Source organism: Temnothorax nylanderi, unplaced genomic scaffold (genome assembly GCF_030848795.1).
Source record: "Temnothorax nylanderi isolate EJ_2023f unplaced genomic scaffold, tnyl_v1.0 TNYL_tig1097_pilon, whole genome shotgun sequence".
Lineage (NCBI taxonomy): Eukaryota > Metazoa > Arthropoda > Insecta > Hymenoptera > Formicidae > Temnothorax > Temnothorax nylanderi.
The window spans coordinates 9,193-35,000 of record NW_027250159.1 but is presented as its reverse complement, the minus strand read 5'-3'; the positions used below and the strand labels follow the sequence as shown (position 1 = coordinate 35,000).

General features: G+C 34.0%; 1 long non-coding RNA gene across 1 annotated transcript; it reads right to left on the bottom strand.

The window, feature by feature from the left end:
- Positions 1–4,803: 4,803 nt before the first annotated feature.
- LOC139786647 (uncharacterized) lies at positions 4,804–25,157 on the bottom strand. Its single transcript, XR_011722361.1, has 3 exons — positions 25,073–25,157; positions 5,455–5,667; positions 4,804–5,373 (listed from the first exon to the last, which is right to left on the bottom strand). It is a non-coding gene; the product is annotated as an uncharacterized lncRNA (long non-coding RNA).
- Positions 25,158–25,808: the final 651 nt, after the last annotated feature.

The following is a 25,808-nucleotide window of genomic DNA, read 5'->3' as shown; positions in this document are numbered from 1 at the left end:
CTTTTCACCCCGTTAGGACTCGAATTTCTAATTTATTCTAATTTCCCTTCTTAGTGGCACTTCCCGGAAAATTCTACCCCTATTTCATATATTTTTGGTAAAAATTCGGTTCAGGGGTTTGGGCTGGGCGTTGATGAGTGAGTGAGTGAGTGAGTGAGTGAGTCAGGACATCTTCCTTTATATATATAGATTACATATATAACTTGTACACTTTTTAGGCAAAAATCGGTAACCCCTTCACCGATCATTGCCAAATTCAACACCAACCTACCTTTAATAATACTTGCGATCTATCCATAAAAAAAATTAACCTCGATATCTCAAAAAATTTGTGGAAATTAGGACCATCTTGTAGATTCTTTTAGATAGAAATCGGTAACTCCTTTATTATTAACAATTTTTATTAATTCTATTATATTCTTCAGTTTTTTTACCCCTATTTTATATATAATTCTTTAAAATTTGGTTAATCAATTCTTAAGTTATAGAAATTTTAGTAAGTTTGGCTGTTTTTTTAACAGAAATCGGTAACCCCTTTATTATTAACAAAATTTATTAATTCTATTATATTCTTCAGTCTTTTCTACCCCTATTTCATATATAATTCGTTAAGATTTGGTTAATTAGTTCTGGAGTTATAGAAATTTCGGTAAACTTAGTTATTTTTTTTTAACAGAAATCGGTAACCCCTTTATTATTAACAATTTTTATTAATTCTATTATATTCTTCAGTCTTTTCTACCCCTATTTCATATATAATTCGTTAAGATTTGGTTGATCAGTTTTGGAGTTATAGAAATTTCTGTAAATTTGGCACAGACATACACACATACCGACATTTTTTTAATGCAATATTTCGACGTTTTAAAACATTCTGAACATATTGACATTAAAAACTCAAAAAACAATCTTTTCTTTGGTTTCTTCTACCCCTATTTTATATATAATTCTTTTAAATTTGGTTGATTAGAACCAACTTTATACGCAATCAAAGGTTCATATACAAATTTACGAAAACAAAGCTTCCTCTATGAGGAAGCAAAAGGGACAAGGACCGACTTGATAAAAATCAGTCCACTGAGTTGGTTTATCGAATTAACTGTAATGATTGCTGTGCATCCTACATTGGTCAAACGAAACGCTACTTAAAAACGCGCGTCACAGAACATTTCAACGATATAAAGAAGAATGATCGTCAGCATTCTGTTGTCAGTAAGCACCGCGTCTCTCATGGCCATGAATTTAATTGGTCCGAAGTTGAGATACTTCACAAAGAAAAAAATACAGAAAAGAGAGAAATCGCTGAAATGTTCCTCATAAAGAAATATTCTGATACCATCAACCTCCAGAAAGATACGGATAATTTAAATCCTATTTATGACAACGTCATCTCGTGTTTATAATTTTTGTTATTCGACGGCGCCTGTTCCGTCAACCTTCGATTTAAACTAGGCACGGCGCGACACTTTCAGTTCGTTTCTGACGTCCATCGCGTAAACATGAATTTTCGGTGCTGTTTTGTGATAATATAACTCAGCGAGTATGATACGAACCGGTGCCATTGGAAAACATTCTCTGCGTAATTAAAAAAAATTTTTATTCTTTTTTCTTTTTCTTTTTATATCTATGACTACATACTTACCTTTTGACAAATTAATTTTTTAGCACTTTGTGACTTTTCTATCAAAATTTCATAAACAGTTGACTGAGAATGGTTTGACGATGGTACATTTTCCTCATCAGGTACCTTCAATTGTTACACATGATTTTAATTTTCCGTACATTCGTTAATCTAACTTATTGACGCTGCGATTCTTATAATTGTTGTTTGTTAGATCATTTGAGAAGGACCCGAAGCCTGGGTCAAAACGTCGTGAAAGTTATGTAATTTTTGCCAATTAGTAGTCGATTAAATATATGCACCTTTTTGTTAATTATCATTGGCGGAACAAACACTTACTTCTTGATATTTTTTTTAATTGATATACAATATATCACGAATTTACTAACATTAACGGTATACTGGGTTAGTGTAGAAGACTAACTTTCGATGTTTCTTACTCGGCAGTTTTCAATGCACTGGTTCGATTATGAGTGCAGCTTAGTAGGGGGCTCTCCAAAGTTCCCCCCCCCCTGGTCCAGACCCTTTTTCCCGTGCGGTATAGAAGTCCCGAGACTTTTAAAATCGCTATGAGTTACGCTAACCCAATATACCGTTCTAGGGTTAAGGTAAAATTGTAAACCAAGTTCACTTCATGGCAAAAAAGAGATGAAATTAAATTAATTATTATTAATTATAATATTAAACACATTATTACTTGTTTCTGATCATTTTCCAAGGAAAAATTTTATTTAAAAAATTTTATTAACACCTGTTGGTTTTCTTAAGAAAGTAGTGCTTTCAAACTTTTTAAACGGTATATTAATGTAATCAAATAAATAAACAAAAAATCAATGGATTATAAAATATTTTATGCTGTTGTATTTTCAATATTAAATAGGAGAAACCGGGGCTAGTTAGTACACTTTTGCTTTCTCATAGAGAAAGCTTTGTTTTCGTAAATTCGTATATGAACCTTTGATTGCGTATAAAGTTGGCTCTAATCAACCAAATTTAAAAGAATTATATATAAAATAGGGGTAGAAGAAACCAAAGAAAAGATTGTTTTTTGAGTTTTTGATGTCAATATGTTCATAGTGCGATAAAACGTCGAAATATTGCATTAAAAAAAATGTCTGTATGTATGTATGTATGTGTGTATGTGCCAAATTTACCGAAATTTCCATAACTCCAGAACTAATCAACCAAATCTTAACGAATTATATATGAAATAGGGGTAGAAAAGACTGAAGAATATAATAGAATTAATAAAAATTGTTAATAATAAAGGAGTTACCGATTTCTGTTTAAAAAAATCTACGTGATTGCTCTAATTTCCGCAAAGGAGGGGGTCCAAAAATGGCCGTTTTGTGCCCCGCTGGGAAACCTGTGAAACATTTTTTTCCACCTTATTTAAGGTTGAAATAAGAAGGAAATAATAGTCATTTACCCAGGAAACCACGGGAAATATTTTAAAATCTATAATAATGTGTTTAAAACGTCTGTTAAAGTAACTGTGTTTGAGCGGTTTAATAAAAGGTGAAACGTTTTAAAACAAGCACTACATTTCCATTTAATGAATTTTGCATCATGAAATTGTATATAATATTTTTATTACATTTAAATATATATTTTTTATTACATACATATATATATTTTTTTATACTTTCTGTATATACACATATATGCAGTCACATAACATTCATCTTATTTCTGTTCTGTTTCTTTACTAACTACGTCAACCATTTATGAAAAATATTCAGATATATTTGAAAGATTACGAGATTTAGTGTTCAGAATCTGATTCAGATGAACCATCATAATCATTTTCAAAATAATTATTTAAATATATCTGAATATTTTTCATAAATGGTTGACGTAGTTAGTAAAGAAACAGAACAGAAATAAGATGAATGTTATGTGACTGCATATATGTGTATATACAGAAAGTATAAAAAAATATATATATGTATGTAATAACAAATATGTATTTAAATGTAATAAAAATATTATATACAATTTCATGATGCAAAATTCATTAAATGGAAATGTAGTGCTTGTTTTAAAACGTTTCACCTTTTATTAAACCGCTCAAACACAGTTACTTTAACAGACGTTTTAAACACATTATTATAGATTTTAAAATATTTCCCGTGGTTTCCTGGGTAAATGACTATTATTTCCTTCTTATTTCAACCTTAAATAAGGTGGAAAAAAATGTTTCACAGGTTTCCCAGCGGGGCACAAAACGGCCATTTTTGGACCCCCTCCTTTATATAGAGTATTATTAAAGGAAGGTTGTTTTGAATTTTGCGACGATCGGTGAAGGAGTTAACGATTTCTGCTTAAAAAGTTACATGTATAAGTTATACATGTAATTTTATGTAGAGTATCATTAAAAGAAGGTTGGTATTGAACAAAATGGAAATAAGATATATCCGCAATTAGTAGGAAAGTGCCATGATGTGTATAGTTAATTAAATATAAAATTTAAAAAGAATATGATATGTTCAATCTGTAGACGTTGATATTTTAGAAATGCCCGTAGTTGCTCTAACTTTTGTAAATTTTGAAATATTGGGCTATTTCTAATTTTATTATATTCTTCAGTCTTTTCTACCCCTATTTTATATATAATTCTTTAAGATTTGGCGAAGATCGATGACGGAGTTACCGATTCCTGCTCCAAAAGTTACATGTATAAGTTGTATATGTAATTTTATATAGAGTATTATTAAAAAAAGGTTGGTATTTTGAATTTGGCGATAATCGGTAAAAGGGTTCTTTCTTTATAAAATTTTGAATTTTTTGAATTTTTTTCGGTGAAGGAGTTACCGATTTTTGCCTAAAAAGTGGACAAGTTATACATGTAATCTCTATATATAGAGTATCATTAAAGGAAGGTTGTTCTGAGTTTGGCGAGGATCGGTGAAAGGATTACCGATTTCTGCTTAAAAAGTGTATAAGATGTACAGATAATTTTATATTGAGTATCATTAAAATAAAGTTGTTTTGAATTTTGCGAGGATCGGTGAAAGGGTTACCGATTTTGCTTAAAAAATGTGTAAGTTATTTGATGGATAGAATATCATTTAAGGAAGGTATTGAATTTGGCAAAGATCGGTGAAGGAGTTACCGATTTTTGATTAAAAAGTTACATGTATAAGTTATACATGTAATTTTATAGAGTATCATTAAAAGAAGGTTGGTATTGAATTTGGCGATAACCGGTAAAAAGGTTCTTTTTTTATACAAAATTTTGAATTTTTGAGAAATGTCTCTGGTAGCTTTAACTTCCGCAAATTTTGAGATATTGGGTTATTTTTAATTCTATTATATTCTTCAGTCTTTTCTACCCCTATTTCATATATAATTCTTTAAGTTAAACGAAGTATAGGCTCTCTAGACTAAATCAAAGGAAATAGAAGAGGCAATCGGAGCCAAGCGCGGTAATCAATGCGCAGACAAATTATAATAATAAATAAATATATTAAATACGAACGTTTCGACACTTTTTTTGTGTCATCCTCAGCGTAAAGAAGTTACATAAAATTCATAACGATATAAAGATTTACATGAATAATCGAGACGAAGTAGTGTATAAAAAGGAGCAGTCAATAAGTAAAATAAAACAATAAATTAAATTTATACGGATGTAACGTCGTCGAAAGTCCAGATAAGCCGGTATGCACTTGCTCCATATCCATCGCATCTTAAAACTAAACTAGCCAGGTTGGAAGACCAGGTAGGTAGGGAAGATTCGAATGCCCTACCTATACCATCAAACGGAGTCGCAATGTGGTAAGGACGCTATTAAACAGTGTTATAATCAAATGACTAATAAATTTACTTACGGAGCAATTTCAGACCAGGATGTCGCATTGTAACAACGAGCCAGTCACTCAGACACGTCGCGAGTGAGTGAGGCATTAGGTGGAAAGGTTACCATAATAAAGGCCAGTGTATACACAAGAGGTGGGGATAACAATTCGCAAACAGATGTTCTAAATTTTAGACAATCTCTCGATCACATTTAAATAAGTATCCGGTAGACCTTCCGTGTCCGTCTGCAAATTCAAACCATTTGCCTGCCTCTTTATGCATATCATCTCCGAAATCAAACGCTTATAATAATAGGATTCACTGTCTAATATTTCAACATTGTTCCAATCGAAATTATGATTTAATTCTAATCTGTGCTCAGTTATGACAGACTGATTCGGAGTATTCCAATTAATATGGCTCCGATTGCCTTAATATGGCAGAGGCTCCGATTGCCTCTTCTATTTCCTTTAATTCTTTAAGATTTGGTTGATTAGACCCAGCTTTATACGCAATCAAAGGTCTATAATATTTGGAGAAATGTCTGTGGTTGCTTTAACTTTCGCAAATTTTGAGATATCGGGTTATTTCTAATTCTGTTATATTCTTCAATTTTTTCTTGAATTTGACGAGGATCGGTGAAGGGATTACCGATTTCTGCTTAAAAAGTGTATAAGATGTACATGTAATTTTATATAGATTATTATTAAAGGAAGGTTGTTTTGAATTTTGCGAGGATCGGTGAAGGAGTTACCGATTTCTGCTTAAAAAGTGGCATGTATAAGTTATACATGTAGTTTTATATAGAGTATCATTAAAAGAAGGTTGGTATTGGACAAAATGGAAATAAGATGTATCTGCAATTAGTAGGGATCATTTTAGTAAAAACATTAATTATTTAATTGATTTTTGTAAGAGTATAACAGATATTAGTATAACAGATATTAGTATGACAGATATTAGTTGCAATAAAGCTTTATCACAATAAAAAAAAGTGTGCAAATAGAAACTTGCACATTGTTTCCTCATAGTTTTTAAGTGTGCAAGTAGAAACCTGCACATTGCTTCCTCATAGTTTTTAAGTGGGCAAGTAGAAACTTGCACATTGCTTCCTCATAATTTTTAAGTGTACAAATTCTAAATTTGAACATTACTTCCTCACAATTTTCAAGTATGCAAATTATAAATTTGCACGTTGCTTAATCAACATTTTATTTCGCTCATAAAGCTTCCTCTATGAGAAAGCCAAATTAATAAATATCTACTAATAATTATGCATAAAAAAACAAGCTTCCTCATAGAGGAAGCTTTATGAGCGAAATAAAATGTTGATTAAGCAATGTGCAAATTTATAATTTGCATACTTAAAAATTGTGAGGAAGTAATGTTCAAATTTATAATTTGCATACTTAAAAATTATGAAGGAGCAATGTGCAAGTTTCTACTTGCCCACTTAAAAACTATGAGGAAGCAATGTGCAGGTTTCTACTTGCACACTTAAAAACTATGAGGAAGCAATGTGCAAGTTTCTACTTGTTTTAAATGATTTTTTTACATGTAACTAATAAATGGAATACAAGCCGCAAAAGAATTTTTCAATAGCCGCATGCTTAAAAACACAAAAATAATTCTTTTAACTGAATAGTATTGTTGCGCCCGTGCTGAGACATCCATTGCAAGCTGAACTTAGCTCCTGAATAGCTTTAAGCCGAAGCGTGTGCCTTGACAACGGGCTATTATTGTTTGATTGGTAATTCTTCAGTTTAGCTACACCAGCACAGAAATCGATGAAATTAGGCTTATTCGACGCGTTTTTGCGTAAAACGAAAGAATCTGGCAGAAAAAAGTGTCGCTCTGCCCCGCGAAGCAAGATATTAACAGTTAAAGTTGACGACTATCAGGTTATGAGACCTGTCATACCAACGAGATGTAGCGACTACGAACATGCCCTGTGACCATATGCGCATGCTCAGTGGCCGCACGCGCATGCAAGAGGTCACGTGACAACTGTTTGGTTGGTAAGTCAGAAGTGTAACATAATTCGAAATGATATTCTTTCGGCGTATAGATTAGTGACGCGCTTTAAAAGTATTTCAGTGTTTAAAGCGCGTCAACTAACCTAAGCAGGGCACACATGTGTGTGTGTGCCCTGCTTTAATGAAAATCACAACTTCTATAAAAGCAGGGCATACACACGTGTGTGTGTGTGTGTGTGTGTGTGTGTGTGTGTGTGTGTGTGTGTGTGTGTGTGTGTGTGAGAGACCTGCTTTAACGAAAATCACAACTTCTATAAAGCAGGACATACACACGTGTGTGTGTGTGCCCTGCTTTAACGAAAATCATTAAACAGTTAAATACTTTTAAAGCGCGTTACTAACCTACATAGGTTAGTTGACGCGCTTTAAACACTTAAATACTTTTAAAGCGCGTCACTAATCTATACGCCGAAAGAATATCATTTCGAATTATGTTACACTTCTGACTTACCAACCAAACAGTTGTCACGTGATCTGCTGCATGCGCGTGCGGCCACTGATCATGCGCATATGGCTGCAGGGCATGTTCATGGTCGCTACATCTCGTCGGTATGACAGGAATCATAACCTGATTCCTGTCAACTTTAACGATTAATATCTCGCTTCGCGGGGCAGAGCGACACTTTTTTCTGCCAGATTCTTTCGTTTTACGCAAAAACGCGTCGAATAAGCCTAATTTCATCGATTTCTGTGCTGGTGTAGCTAAACTGAAGAATTACCGTTTGATTAAACATCATCTCTCTGGAGATTTGTTTTGAAGCTTCCGAACCGTTCGGACCTGTTCTTGAGTTCTACGCTTAATTCTCTGTATTTTCTCGTTCTGAATAAACCCGTGACTCTCCTTTTAAGAGAGTGTCTCCTTTCTTTACGCGAGTCCGGGAGTGCGCGGCGCGAACGCGTATGTCTTAGTGAGTGCGTAGCGCACAGCGCAACATTTTGAGGGCTTAACTGGGATCAGACGGATCGGACGGATCTGAGGAGAGCAGACGAGCGAAGACACGATGACGAGCATCCAGCCCACGACAGCTTCCTCGACGAGGAAGAGAGCGCGGACGGAAACGCCGAAGCCGAGTGCCCCACAGCTTACGAATAAGGCGGAGATTCTCCGAGCTAGCCCGAGTGCCCCACAACTCACGGCAGAGGCGAAGATCCTTCGAGCCATGCTGCAAAAGATGTGGCTAATGCACGAGGAGCACGCAGCGTTGTTGCGACAATGGGAAGCAGAGCCACAGCGTCAGGAACTCCCACAGCTAAGTCTTTCTAATAACGGAGCCTTCGGGGATTCAGAATCGCAAATCGCGTTTGCGGAAGTGTACCGAGAAGGGGAAGACCCGCGTCACGAAGTGGAGTGTGTTAAAGCTCGACACGTACGACGGAACAATTCCGTTGCAAGAATTTTTCTTGCAATTCGAGTTAATTGCCCAAACAAATGGAGTGGCGCGTCAAAAACAGCCATATTAGCCTTAAGGTGAAAGGCGCGTTTTTTTAAAAAGAAAACAGAATGATGCTTACAACACTGTAAGCGTGAATCGGACCGCAGCCCTATATTCACCGATTCTGACACATAATAAGAGACATTAACGGTGAATCTTACATAAGATTAAAATATCTGCCGCTGTTGCGCCGAGGTTATGTGTTACATCGACAGAGTTGGCCGAAATTATAAGTAGAAAGCTGTAACAACCAGCCCCAACCTGCCATATTTAGATATTATTTTGATTATTGCTTATAAGCAAAAAAAATGTTTTAAGACATTAACAGAAATTATTACGTTTAAAGTAAAGATTTTAAAGAAACAGTTAGAATTATAATATAATAACCGCAAATTTATAAATATAACATTTAATATATCACCGATTTATATTACTTTCGACTATACAAAACTAAAAATATTTTCTATTTGTAAAAATACGCTACTCAGCCTGAAATAACTAATTGAAATATTATCGCAATGTTTTTGCGGAAATACTAAATTTTTTATGCAATATTATCTTTTGTCACTTTTACAATAATTACCGTGTACCAACTTGCCCCATATATCAATCAGCCCCGGTCTTCCTTATCGTAAATGTTTTTAAAAGCCATTTTTAAGTTTATTTCTTTAAAATACCCCTGTTGAGTTGCCCCCCCCCCCCACCTTGCAGAAATTAAAAAACAAATAGTGCAAAATTACAATTAAGCTATTTATGAGCTTTTATATCCCGCAGATTAAAAATTTTGAGCTCGTCACACTGGGTAGGAATTTATAATTCTTTGTGGGGGGGCTGAGTCAATGTTGCCCCCCCCCACTACTTAAAAATAGAGATGTTGAATCGATCTTTGCGGTAGAATTAGGAGCTATTTATGAGCTTTCAAAGTAACATAGTTTCGATTTTTGACCTCACCCCCTTAATCCCCATACAACCCTTTAATTGATGCAATTTGTTAAATGTACCAGCTCACGCATGAGCCGGAACTCAAGAATTGTTAAAAGGAGGAGACACAAACCTTATTTGACTGACGAGGAGAGGCTGTATATTTCTCAGTTAGATCGAATATCTATTTCTATCTGGACCATAAGCGAATATTCGAGACATACACGGAGATTACATCATAAGAAGTAAAGAATACAAGTAAAGAACAAGAAAAATACAAGTAAAGAACATGAAAAGATTAATATGGAATAAGCTTTTCTCATTAAAACTAAATATTTTCTATACTGCATGAATAAGACAGTTTATTCCACGACAGAATTGATAGCATGACTATCATCCTTATGCATACCTTGATGAAGTCAAGTCTGATCCAGTTTAATCTATATCAAAAAGATTGTTCCTTTCAAATAACATCAGATAAAATAAACATTCATATAGGCAGCATCACGCATAACATAATACAATATTTATATGACGAATAGTCCTTCTGATATAAATAATACATATATCTTCCATAATATTGTATCAACGTTAAAGTAAGAAGTAATTGTTATTGTCGATATCTTTCTTTGCGATCAACTTCCTGTTAAATAACTGGTTAAAGTATAATTCAGTGAGTAATTCAATCATATATGTATAGAAGGACAATTCGTTGCAAACGACAACACAATCAAATATCAAGGCTTTTCAATATTAAGTATTCCCTTTTCGCATAGGAAGATACTGGGGTTCCGAATCCCTGCATCGTAAAGCACTTTTTGCCTGTGTCTGCCATGACGGCATGAACGCCGTTTACCCAGGGACTCTGCCAGTGTGGATCTGTTGACCACCGTCACCACGTGGAGGTGCCCTGGTTACAGACACAGGCGATCAAAGCGATAGTGAAGATGAATATGCACCAACAGGTAAGAATAAGAAACCCGAAACTTTCAATCAGAAGGAGTTGAATGATTTCATACGAAATTTAGGATTACCCAAAGATGGAGCCGAGTATGCAGCCGCAGTGTTGAAAAATAAAAACATGTTGTCAAAAGGAACCAAAGCTTGCGTTTATCGAAATCGAGAAAAAAAATTTCGAAAATTCTACGCTAATAATACGGAACTTTCACTGACATACTGTACAGACGTGAAAGGATTAATACATTAACTGAAACCTAACTGCTATAAAGATGAAGATTGGAGACTATTTATTGACTCTTCAAAGCGAAGCCTTAAAGGTGTTCTTCTCCACAATGGAAACACTTTTGCATCTATTCCAATAGCCCACTCAATGAAGCTGAAAGAAACATACGCAAATTTACGAATAGTATTGGAGAAAATAAAGTACTCAGAACATCAATGGAAAGTTTGCGGTGATCTTAAGATTTCATCCATGATTCTTGGACAGCAGTCAGGATTTACAAAATTTCCATGTTTCTTATGTTTATGGGATAGCAGAGCTAGAGAGAGGCATTATACACAGAAAGAATGGCCAGAGAGAACAGATTTCTATCCAGGGGAGAAGAACATCCTACGCGAACCTTTAGTTGATCCATCAAATATTCTGCTTCCACCTCTCCACATAAAACTTGGTCTCATGAAACAGTTCGTCAAAGCTTTGGACAAAGAAAGCGCCTGTTTTGAATATTTACAAGAGAAGTTTCCTGAAATAAGCGATGCTAAACTAAAAGAAGGTATTTTTGTAGGACCTCAAATTCGTACCTTGTTTAACGATGAAAAATTTATCACAAAAATGACTGAGCATCAAAAAGCAGCATGGCTCAGTTTCAAGAAAGTAGCTCAGAATTTCTTAGGGAATCAGAAAAGTGAGGATTACCAGAATATAGTTGAGGAAATGTTAGAAAATTACAACCGTTTGGGCTGCTTGATGAACTTAAAATTGCATTTTCTACACTCTCATCTTGATTACTTTCCCGAAAACCTGGGAGATTTCAGCGAAGAACAAGGTGAAAGGTTTCATCAAGATATGAAAGAAATGGAGCGTCGGTATCAAGGAAGGTGGGATGTTAATATGATGGCAGATTTTTGTTGGATGCTTAAAAGAGAAACCCAGCTTAAAAGTCGAAAGAGACAAAAAAATCCTCTACATAGATCGTTCGAAGAAAAAAGAGTTCGTTATAAAAGGAGAAAGGAGTAAAAGAAACTCTTTTCCTCTTCAAAACTAAAACTAAGTGATCTCTCGGTAGAAATCAAATAACGGTAGGTATATCTATTTAAAATCGGTCGGGATAGGATGCGAAGGCAGGCGTCCAACTCGGCCCCCAGGGGGCAGAGCTGCGGTCCTCCACAAAACCAGGTCTCGGTACGTCCAACTCGGCCGTAACGTCGGTTGTTACATTTGTACCTGACGCTGATCCACCTTACAGCGGGATTTTCCGTTTTAAAGGGTGGTTTTTCATGATTAAAAAGAAAGTGGGGAGTGGTACAGTAATGCTGGCCCGAGAATCGGATTCAGGACATCAAAGTACATATAGATTAGGTCTTACAGTTGGTTGCCACATTTATACCTAACGCTGACCCACCTTATATTGGGATTTTCCGTTTTCAATGGTGGTTTTTCGCGATTTAAAAAAAATTGGTGTGGTGGGGGTCAATTTTGACCCCGGATTTGGATTCAGCACGTCAAAATACATAAGAAATGATGGGTCTAGTCTTTGGTACAGACCACTTTTTTTTTGTGTGCCTGTGTAATCAGAAAGTGATAAATGTTTCAGAGCTGCAAAGAAGAAAAAGGAGGAAAAAAGAACAAGAAGCTAGGATAACCAAGGTATAAATTAATCTCTCTTATTATTCAAATAGTCCGTTATTATGTTTACGCGAGCGTAAACATAGTATGTATAATCCATACAATTACTTATTCCTAACTTAATATATTTTTATATATTTGCAGCAGTTTGCAGTATATTAAAATGGTGCGAAAATGTTGCGTGCCTGGATGTGCATCTGGAAAGAAAGCACCGTCGCATAAGTTTCCACGAAATGTCGAACGTCGTTTAAAATGGTACAAAGCTTTGAACATGGAACCAGTGGAAGGCCCGGATGAACTAAAGCTGAGAGTATGCTACAAACATTTTCGCAACAATGACTACAATTGCTCTCTAAAATTACGTGTCTTATTAAGTAATGCTGTCCCTGTCATTAATATGGCAGATGAAAGAAATGTTACGGAAACTGAGTTAGAGATGTTACAAGAGACAAACATGGACATGACAGGGAACACAGAGATACCACAAGAGACAGATGTAGACATGACAAGAAACGTAGAGATGGCACAAGAGACAGATGTGGACATGACAAGGAATATAGAGATACCACAAGAGACAGATGTAGACATGATAGAGAACGCAGAAGAGGAAGATCCAATAGAAGTCGAGTTACATGAATTGAAGACACAACAGCAGAGGACTGAAGAAATTTTAACCGACCATAGTGACACATTAATGCTGCAGCAGGAACAGATAAAAGACATTTTACAAAACCAAGAAAATAATAAAGCATCAGCGCAAGAAATAGCGGCCTTAAAACATACAGTGGATCAACTGGTGCAAATAACTAAACAAAAGCATGTAAGACCCGATCTTCAAGATTGTACACGCAAAAATGCCTTGTCCCCAAGAGCTAAACAACTATATATTACTACGGTTAAATTGAAGAGAGATAAAAGGCATCTGAAGAGACTATGTAAAAAATATAAGCAGGAAAGCCGATCAAATACTATTACAATGCGCACCACAGATTATAAAGGCAGAGCAGATAATAGTGCAATGATACGTCAACAATTCATTGATAAGATCCCAGATAGCAATGCCTGATGATCAGATTTCATCACGTCATGATCTTCTGATATTGACCGAAATGTGATGTATGTCTTGTGATCATATTGTGATGATACACATCATGAGTACAAGTTAACATGTATATGAGGAAATATATGAGCTCAGATATTGACGTTACTTAGCCAACTCATGATAATCACATGCTGACCCTGGTGGAAATAATTTTACAACAATTACCGCGAGCGCTAGTACCGCACGCTGCCGCGACGCGGCTATACCACGCGTCACTTTCTCGTAATCAAAAATCATCACGCGCTAGTATAAGAGGCGAGCTTGTGAGAAGCCTAATTACAATGCAGCCAATTCTTTGCTGCAGATCAGCTTAAGTGATACCTCTGGTATCACATAGTGCAGAGATCTGCGAAGCAATTTTTGATAAATTGTTGGATACGTCTTACTTATTTATTTACATGTTTTTAAATAATTTTATTAAGCATGAAATATTTAAAATTGTTGTCATTTCTTGAGCTTTATATGCACACAATATGCAGTATTTCATTGAACATTTATGTGTTCATTATGTCACTATTTTGTAAACTTTTATAGATTTCATAACATGTCTGCATTCTGAGCAACATATGAGCCCGCATCTGTGTCTATTCTTGCCATCATGTTTTTAATAAACGTGAGTACAATATGTACTCAGAACGAACACATTTTGCTATCTGGGATAATAAGAAATAATGATTTAGCGCCACAGGTAAAATCTCAAGTAAAACTACCAAAAAGAGGACAGTTATAGGCTGGTATTCATAATCAAATCTTATATAAAATAAACTTGAGACGATCTTAAATATAAGATTTGATTATGAATATTTGATTATGAAGTCATACTACTCGGTTCATTGGTGACGGAGTATTAACGAATATCTGAAGGTGAACTTAAGATGACCTTACGCACACACACACACACACACACACGCACACGCACACACAAACACACATGTATTATATATTATATTATATATGTATATTATATATATATATACATACATATAGAAATATAAATATATATATACATACATACACGCACGCGCGCGCGCTTACACACACACACACACACACACACACACACACACACACACACACACACGCACACACACGCACACACACACACACACACACACACACACACACACACACACACACACACACACACACACATATATATATATATATAGTATATATATATATATATATATATATATAGTATATATATATCTATAAATACTAATGGCTATAGATGTATGTGTTGTTTGTCTTCTGAGCAATATTGGAAATGTTCTGTGCTCACTGTTTTTTTTTTTTAGTTTTTAATCAAAGAAGTTTAAACATTTCCATTATTTATCATTTAAAGAAAACTTTGTTCAAGTGACGATTTATTCAAATAATGATTTATTTCAACTATTTTTAACAATCTTCACCTAAGTATTTAAAGTATACAGTATATTTTTATGTTTTTCTGATAGGCAAGACGTTATACTATAGAAGATAAAATGTTTTGTATTGGCTTGTACAAGAGATCTCGTGCCTGTTATAATTTTTTGTCTAAATACTTGCTGTGTCCTTCTACAACTACATTAAATACCACACTACAACATATTCCTTTATATCCCGGGTGCAACAGCATTCTATTCAGATATCTTGATTTGGCTGCTAAGGAAATGACAAATAAATTATATTTATATACCATTTTATTGTGGGATGAAATGTCTCTTCAACCTGCCGTTTATTACGATAAATCAAGAGATTATATTGTTGGCTTTGAAGATTGGGGCATTAAACGAACTAGAAAATTTGCAGATCATGCCATAGTGTTTTATATGAGGTGTCTTACATCTGGCAACCATATACCCCTTGGTTATGGATTTTGCAATAGTGCCACTAACGCTATACTACTTGTGAGATGCGTTAAACAGTGGCTAATGATTATCATAAAATCTGGATTTAAGCCTGTTGCCACTGTATGTGATCAGGGAGGCCCGAATGTAGCATGTATTAACTTATTGGTTGAAAATGCTAATAAACATCGGCATATGGAGCATAAGAAACCCAGTAAATATATATCCATTAATGTTTTTACTTATTAAACATTATAATATCAATTGTAAATTACATATTGTGAACAATTAAATTGATTTTAATTTGGCAGTTTTTCTTGTATAGTGAGTAATATACTTATAATGTTTTGTGCTTTTTTTTAGGAAATACATTTGTGATACAAGGCCATGAAATTATTCCATTGTACGATTATGTACATTTACAAAAAGGAGTCCGTAATAATCTCCTAACAAAAGATTTACTTGTTAAATATAATGAAGGTGAGAATAAACGATATGCTTGTTGGAAGGACATTCAACAAGCGTACGAAATGGATCAGCATTCCTTTCTGAGGCAGCGGCAGATGCCCAAATTAACAAAGAAACATGTTATACCTGCATTAATACCAAAGATGAAAGTAAAATATGCAACACAGGTATTAAGTCACACTGTAGCGAACTTTATGGATGTGGTGCTAAATTTTAATAAAGGTACAGTAAACTATTATGCGGGTCTGCAATGTGTGCTTTTCATTTAGCGACTTAAGTCGACACAAGCGTCATTCTGTCTCTTTTCAATATCTAGTGAGCAACAAAGATAGAATGACGCTTGTGTCGACTTGTGTCGTTATATAACTGGAAAGCACCTAATGCGAGTCGCAAGTCGTGAGTCGTAAGAAATTGACCAATCACAATCGAATTTGAGAAGAATCATTGATTGTAATTGGTCAATTTCTTACAACTCACGACTTACGACTCGCATTGTAGACCCCGCATTAAAATATAAAATAAAATTTTTGTATCAAGTAAAAGTTTGGAAGTAAATATTTCTGCGGTTAAAAAATATAAAGATTGTCGTAGCGAAGTGTAATATAAATAATAAAAATTAAATAAATAATAAAAATTAAATAAATAATAAAAATTAAATAAATAATAAAAATTAAATAAATAATAAAAATTAAATAAATAATAAAAATTAAAAATTAAATTTTGTCATAGGTAGTATGATAACTCAATTCGGTGAAAAGTTATTACCGCAGAGTGCCGCTGAAACAGCAGACGTCATATTATTTTTCGACGATCTGTTTGATTCCTTTAATGGGAAAAAAGGACAAGGCCTCACAAGTATAATAAATGCGACAAGTGCACATGTACAATTTTGGCAAGAAGCAGTACAAAAACTTCGTAGAATGGAATACGTTGAACAAGAAAACCACAGGCCTTTACGAAGAAGTAAACCAAAATGTCTGAAAAATTGGATATGGACAATCCAAGGCAGTATCTATTTGTGGAAAACATTACAACAGTGTGGATTACCAGCACTGAATTTAAAATATATTAATCAGGACATTATAGAAAATTTTTTCAGTCGAGTTAGAGACCACGGTCATAGGAATAACAACCCTTCGCCGCATCAATTCAGTGCATCTTTTAAAACGTTACTATGCACAAATTTGACCTCAAAGAAATCCCTATCTTCCAATTGTGAGGAGAGTGACGAAGGCACATCATTAGCCTTATTAAAAATGTTTCACGCTGGTGACCTAGCGTCTCCAAACAAGGAAGACAATACAGACGTGGAATATTCTGAACCTGCGATACCAGAAACAACGAACACCGAAATATACGTGGATGCGCAAAAAATCGTGAGAAATATAATAAGAAATAAAGTAGCAATTGAATGTTTTGAATGCGCAGAATGTGTGAAAGGTGACAGAATTTTGGAAGAAATTAAGAAGAAAGTAGAACTTGCAGAAATACGATTTCCTTACTTCTGCTATACATGCAAAATAAAGGAGAAAAATACAAATCTTTTACGAAGATAAATCTATTATGAAGACGATACATTGTCCCACTCTGCAGCAGGCCTTAGATGAGGAAATAGCACAAGAATTTATAATTAAATGGTGCAAAATTATTAATAATATTTTAAACGGAAGGGCAGAAATGCAAGAAAAGACAAATTTTATGTTCAACGAAGCAAAAAGAATGAGCAATAAATTTAATAAAAAGATTAAATAGAAAATTTGAATATAAAGACATCTTCGTAAGTATCTTTCTTTATGAGATAAATTTTGCACTGCTATCACTGTATATGTACTAATTATTCATTGTCATTTATTTTGCAGACCGATAAATTATGGACTGAATCTCCTGGGAGCATTTATTGCAAAAGATTTATAGTGAATTTGGACGTTTGTACTAGTGCACACTGACTCCGTTTACACGGCACCGTTAATCGGGTTTTATAACATCGGTAGTTCTTAGGCCGGTCAATCACAGCTATTCCATTCTTCTGAAGAATGATTACGATTGGTCTTCCTGACAACTACCGATGTTATAAAACCCGATTAACGGTGTCATGTAAACACAGTCACTGACAAGGGAACGGTCGGGGGTGTCCGAGACCGATTTGGATGCGCTTTGGATATGTTGTTGAGCATCAAAAAATATTAGACTCGTATTTTTTTTTTTGCGGCGTATCTCGACGTTTAGGGGTTGAAACAACCCCTCGAAAATAACGGATTTTATAGTTTTTAGCGAATATCTTCGAAAATATAAGGCGTATGAAAAAAAGTTTGGTACAAAAGGTTTATGGCTTTTTGTGCTCTTTACAATGGCGTAATCAGATTTTTCAAATTTGTCACATTTTTTAATTTAACCCCACCCTCACCTATTATTTTTGCCAAATATAACAATTTTTCCAACGCAAATTTAAGAGCGTCAAATGCCAAATACATCCATGTGTATTTTTATTATGATACCATTATTAGATTTTTGGCAAGACGAGATGATATGTGGTATAGGCGTCGCGCTGTAGGTAGGTGTTGCGTTATTTCTGTTCAAGTTGCGCCGTACGCTTAAAAATTTCCATTTCAACTCCGGGATGACCGAAAGCGCTGATGCGAAGGCCAGCGCAAGGCTATTTCGAGAGTCCTGGACTAGCAACGGAATGTAGACTCCGATATTATAAATACCACCGCCGAATTGTAAGATCGAGCGGGAAGTCGCAAATTTGAACGTGCGTCACATTAACCGCTACAATAATACACTATCCCAATTATAACTCCGGGACAACCGAAAGCGCTGATGCGAAGGTCAGCACTAGGCGCTGACAGCGAGGAGTTTACGCTATTTCGATAGCGTTAGCACGAAAATAAATAAGCAGGAAGTCCGGAAGGTTATATGGAGTAGGGGAAAGCCTTCGTGCGTTCTGAAGGAAGGCACGGACGGACGGCAGATAGATTTGAGTCGCTGAGCGAGAAGTACATAACATAATTTGGAGAGAGAGAGAGGTAAATAGTTGAAAGCAGTGAAAGTTGCAGAAAGTAGCATTATTACATTGTATGGATTAAACTTCATTCTGAAAGATATTAAAATTAAATATTTGTCTCGAACTTTAATTATATAAATAAATACGCACTTTATAATTAATGGAGTGGTCTTTGTTAGGTTTGATACCGTCTCTTTCCAATTTGCGACTGCCCGCCCGATACAATTCGGCGGTATTTATAATGTCGGAGTCGACATTCCGTTGCTAGTCCAGGACTCTCGAAATAACCTTGCGCTGGCCTTGGCATCAGCGCTTTCGGTCATCCCGGAGTTGAAATGGAAATTTTTAAGCGTACGGCGCAACTTGAACAGAAATAACGCAACACCTACCTACAGCGCGACGCCTATACCACATATCATCTCGTCTTGCCAAAAATCTAATAATGGTATCATAATAAAAATACACATGGATGTATTTGGCATTTGACGCTCTTAAATTTGCGTTGGAAAAATTGTTATATTTGGCAAAAATAATAGGTGGGGGTGGGGTTAAATTAAAAAATGTGACAAATTTGAAAAATCTGATTACGCCATTGTAAAGAGCACAAAAAGCCATAAACCTTTTGTACCAAACTTTTTTTCATACGCCTTATATTTTCGAAGATATTCGCTAAAAACTATAAAATCCGTTATTTTCGAGGGGTTGTTTCAACCCCTAAACGTCGAGATACGCCGCAAAAAAAAAACACGTGTCTAATGTTTCTTGATGCTCAACAACATATTCAAAGCGCATTCAAATCGGGTAGGTTCTAAATCGGGTTTTTTCGACCAATAAACGTCGAGATAAGCCGCAAAAAAAAATACGAGTCTAATATTTTTTGATGCTCAACAACATATCCAAAGCGCATCCAAATCGGTCTCGGACACCCCCGACCGTTCCCTTGTGAGTGCACACTAAAGCTTGTTCATAATATCTGTGCTTATATTAAAGGTCGCTTAAATACACGTTTAAAAACTTTTTAGCCAATAAAACAATCTGTATAGATTTTGTACAGATCATTTTACTGGCTAAGAAGTATTTCAAAAAGTATTTAAAATGATCTGTAAATATAAGAATTAACTAATAATAAGAACAAGCCTTAGTGCGCAGTCAGTGTGCACTAGTGCAAGCGCCCAAATTCGCTATTAATTGGAAACAACACGGCAACAATATGAAAACAACACGAAGGGATAGCAACCTGCTTTATCCCTTTCGATGGGAACGATAAGAAACGCCCCAGGCCGATTTTGAAGCAAGAAACCGCTCACGCTCAGCTGTGATTTTCTACCTCTCCCTTCTTTTTTGTACTGTTAATTTACGTTTTTTATCTTTAATTTTACGTAAAGTTTATTAGAAAACAGCGGTATTTTTATGTTAATTTCTAATGGACAATCATTAGGACACTTTTTTTTGTTTTCAATTATTGACGTTGCTTAAAGAGAAGTAGTAAGTAGCTACTAACTAGCACAAAGAGATCTCTTTATTTTTAGTTTATAAACGTTGTTAAACTCACCGCGGTTTCTTCAACCTATAACTCAATATAACGCGTAATTTTTTTTATTTTGTAGCATTTTATCAGTAAATGCTACCGTGTCTTTTCTTTTATAACCACGTATAATCGTTGGCAGGTATCTAATTTTTCATGATTTAATAGCGATTTAAACGTAATAATGACTCGCTTGCAAGACACATTTGCATGCAAATTTATATTCAAGTGAAATTCAACGATATTTGTATAGATTATGCATTTTTATTATATAAATATACAATATTATTTTTAACCATTGCGCTTTTTTTTACCTAAGACTAACATTTTAAATGTACACGGTATGTGTCGATATGTGATTTAGTTCCTAGCGTAGGGTGTCCTATGTCAGAGGGCGCCACTAACGCTGGTCACGCGAAATACATGGGAGTTTATAGGCCCTGGTTCGAGTGCTCAAGTTCAGTGGTGGCGCCACGCTCTCATCGCTGAGTTGTTGCTTCGAAACAGGGCTGACATTGAACGCGCGGGTCTTTCAAAATGATACAAATCCCGCCATGGTCCATCTCGCATAAACCACAAACATACATTCCGTGAAACCCAACAAAGGGCAGCTAATATACAGTCTCTCCTTTCTCTTACTATATTCTACAGACTACTTTCCCTTTAAACACAATTCAAGAAAAAAATGTTGAGAAAAATTAAAATATATCGTATCGCGGATATAATTTGTATAGCGTATAAATTCTAAGAATTAACTCTTAAAATACGTGCATTTCGATTATTGAGCTACAACCCCTTCGCAAGAAAACCACCCTACATCTTCCCGGCTTAAGAGAGAACTGTACTTAAAATGAATAAAATTAATTATTTTGCGACTAAATATCGTTTACTAATTTATGAGCACGCAAAATACATGCATTTTGATTATTGAGCTACAACCTTTTCGCAAAAAACCACCCCACATCTTCCCGACTTAAGAGAGAACTGTACTTAAAATGAATAAAATTAATTATTTTGCGACCAAATATTGTTTACTAATTTATGAGCTCGCAAAATACATGCATTCTGATTATTGAATTGCAATTTCTTTTGTAGGAATATATACTTTATATTCTTGCTATACAAAAAAATTATAAGTTATACTTATAGAATATTAATTTACATTTTGTCTAAAATAATTCTTTAATAGCCCAAAGTATACAATTTAATAATTTGTTTACATCGTGTAAATTATAAATTTAAAAAAAGTTTTAATAAATAAAATGTGTTTAAAATATATTTTTCTAATATACTGTTTTCCTATAATAAAAGCAATTTTGTTTTATATAAAGATCCAAATCACATGCAGTAAGAATATAATAGATAAAATTTCTAAACAGATAGTGAGAATTGTTATTAATTCCAGTAATTATTTTATATCCTTTTGAATAAATGTAAGAATGAATGTAAAAAAATTATTAACTGTTGTCTTATAATACAAAATTTAAGATTAAATTCTCTGCGGAATTTACCTTTTATATTTCACATATTAATATAATTCACGTATTGATGTAATTCACAAAAAAATTAAAAAATTAATGTAATTAATTTACTTTTTTTTTAATTTATGATTTACACGATGTAAACAAATTATTAAATTGTATACTTTGAGCTATTAAAGAATTAATTTAGACAAAATGTAAATTAATATTCTATAAGTATAACTTATAATTTTTTTTTGTATAGCAAGAATATAAAGTATATTCCTACAAAAAAAATTACAATTCAATAATCAGAATGCATGTATTTTGCGAGCTCATAAATTAGTAAACAATATTTAGTCGCAAAATAATTAATTTTATTCATTTTTTAAGTACAGTTCTCTCTTTAGCCGGGAAGATGAGGAGTGGTTTTCTTGCAAAGGAGTTGTAGCTCAATAATCGAAATGCGCGTATTTTGCGTGCTCATAAATTAGTAAACGATATTTAGTCGCAAAATAATTAATTTTATTCATTTTAAGTACAGTTCTCTCTTGAGCCAAGAAGATGTGGGGTGGTTTTCTTGCAAAGGGGTTGTAGCTCAATAATCGAAATGCACGTATTTTAAGAGTTTATTTTTAGAATTTATACGCTATACGAATTATATCCGCGATACGATATATTTTAATTTTTCTCAACATATTTCTCTTGAGTTGCATCAATTAAAGGGTTGTTTGGGGATTAAGGGGGTGAGCTCAAAAATCGAAACTATATCACTTTGAAAGCTCATAAATAGCTCCTAATTCTGCTGCAAAGATCGATTCAATATCTCCATTTTTAAGTAGTCAATGTTGACTACTCAGCCCCCCCCCCCCCCCAACAAAAAATATTAAATTCCTGCCCAGTGTGACGAGCTCAAAATTGTTAATCTGCGGGATATGAAAGCTCATAAATAGCTTGTAATTTTGCGTTATTTGTTTTTTTAATTTCTGCAAGGTGGAGGGGGGGGGGGCAGCTCAACAGGAGTCTTAAAATTTTTATTTTAATGAAAAGCTTATTTTTATACAATTGCGCGCTGCAACCGGCACATTCTTCCATTAATATTTATGCAATTATGCCTTTTTTACATTAAATTATTTAATTTATTTATTTTATCATATCTGTGTATAAAAATATTAAAGTAAAGACAACGAAAAATTAACATTTTATGAGACATTTTATATTTTATGTCAAAATATATTAGATAAAAATATAAAATATAACATAAATGATTAACTTTTAATGATTTTACCTTAATATTTTTAAGTACATGTAGAATAAGGAGGTATATATGGGACATTCCATGTCAACCGGAACAGCGCCACGCCCAAAATTTGAGAGGGTTTAAAAATTTTTTTCGAGGTGCAAAATTTTTGTAAACATATTAACTTTCGAATACCGAGTGCGCATTTGAAAAAATTTAAAATGGCGGACTCAGTATGGCGCCTAAAATAAAGAGAGTCACACAATAAAAAGTTATAACTTGAAAAAAAGTATAAAACCACAGAGTAAAATTTTGTTTTGCATCTAAATTGTGTGTTCATTCGTGTACTTTACGTTAGGTATATTGGATTTAAAAACATTCAAAATGGCGAATCCAATATGGCGGACAAAAAATCGAAACTTAAAATTTGTAATTGAAAAAAATATGGTCATATTCTGCGTCAAATTTGAAGTATAAATGCCCTCTTGCGATTTTTCGATATAACGCATCCTTTTCGAGATAAAAATTCATTAATCGAAGTGCTGATTAAACTTGGAAGACAACTTGTGCACGTGATAGTAGGTTTTGGGGTCACTGAAAACAAATCTGATATGATGAATAATATGAAAATTCAAAACGGCGGAGTCAGAATGTGTGTGAAAAAAGTTTAAAAAATTGTTTATGAATCAAAAGATATTTCTTTATGCTGACGTGAAAAATGGCATTTGCAGTTTATCGATAGTATCGCTGGTTTTGCCGTAGGTTTCAATGAGTGAGTAGAGCACACACGCACACACGAACACACGCACACACGCACACACGCACACACACACGCACACGCACACGCACACGCACACGCACACGCGCACGCACACGCACACGCACACGCACACGCACACGCACACGCACACGCACACGCACACGCACACGCACACGCACACACACACGCACACACACACACACACATTCTGACTCCGCCGTTTTGAATTTTCATATCATTCATCATATCAGATTTGTTTTCAGTGACCCCAAAACCTACTATCACGTGCACAAGTTACGTGTCTTCCAAGTTTAATCAGCACTTCGATTAATGAATTTTTATCTCGAAAAGAATGCGTTATATCGAAAAATCGCAAGAGGGCATTTATACTTCAAATTTGACGCAGAATATGACCATATTTTTTTCAATTATAAATTTTAAGTTTCGATTTTTCGTCTGCCATACTGAGTCCGCCATTTTGAATTTTTTTAAATGCGCACTCGGTATTCGAAAGCTAATATGTTTACAAAAATTTTGCACCCCGAAAAAAATTTTTAAACCCTCTCAAATTTTAGGCGTGGCGCTGTTCCGGTTGACATGGAATGTCCCATATTTATTTTTTGCCTTGCTTTAGTATCTTTATCCATAAAGTAATAAGATAAATTAATTGTCCTAAAGAAAACTTATAGTTATATTTTTATAAAATATGGAACTGTACTACTCTTAATTGCATCGTTTTTAAATATAATTTTATTGCATCTTTTTTATATTCAATTTTCCCTATTCTTTAAATGAACGAAGATAAATAGAGGTAGATTGCAGGTAGATAGAGATAATAACTTACTCGGTGCATTTATAAATGTTCGAATATGTTTCGCATGGATTATATGACGCAATAGCAAATGTAGATCATTTTAACACGATAATATAAAAATACAACTGGAGTTTATCGTCTGTTTACATATTAATATATAAGAATAAATATGCATTTATTATGTAATAGGTAGAGTATTATATAATATAATATTATTAGATTATTATAACTGATTCAAATTTCCTGGCTTACCTGTTGTAACTTTTTATCCATTATCTACACTTTTCAACTTCACTGATGTCTATATGAGAACTGTATGAAAGTTTGTCTGCGAAAGTTCACGTGTTTGTGAAATGAAACTGAAGAAAAATACGATGTCGTTATCGTTCTAGATAACCCTAGCTTACGCAAATTACACGATACATATTTAGTTTCTCACTCGAATATAAATGGTGATTAATGTGTTTTTTCAGAGATTTCTCTCTCTAAGAGATAGTAAGATTAATATGAATCGAAATTACTAAATTCGTATCTTTAGAAACAGAGTTGATTTTAAAATTTCTAGATCTCTTTCTATAAATATAGGAGGAAAATATATTTCTAATCTATACTATAATTCTAGAATTTAGACAGTGTATCTAAATAGGGAAAACCAGGGCGGGTTGTCACACTTTTCAAATATTTTTAAAATAAATGTTTACAATATTTTATAATATCGTATACTACTTTATAATGTAGCTACATCCTTTAGGTGTAAGAAAAAAATACTAGACTTATACGTATATATATTTATATACAAAAAAGTTATTTAATTCTAAGCAAAATCGTGCAAATGTGACAACTTATCTCATACCCTAGGTTGATTGTTACATGATTCTGGATTGATTGCCACGTGTCTTTTATATAGAGAAAACATACAACAAATAGTTCCTGTTTTAATACTTTATTAAAGTTAGTGATAGTTTTGTATAATATTTTTGTATAATAT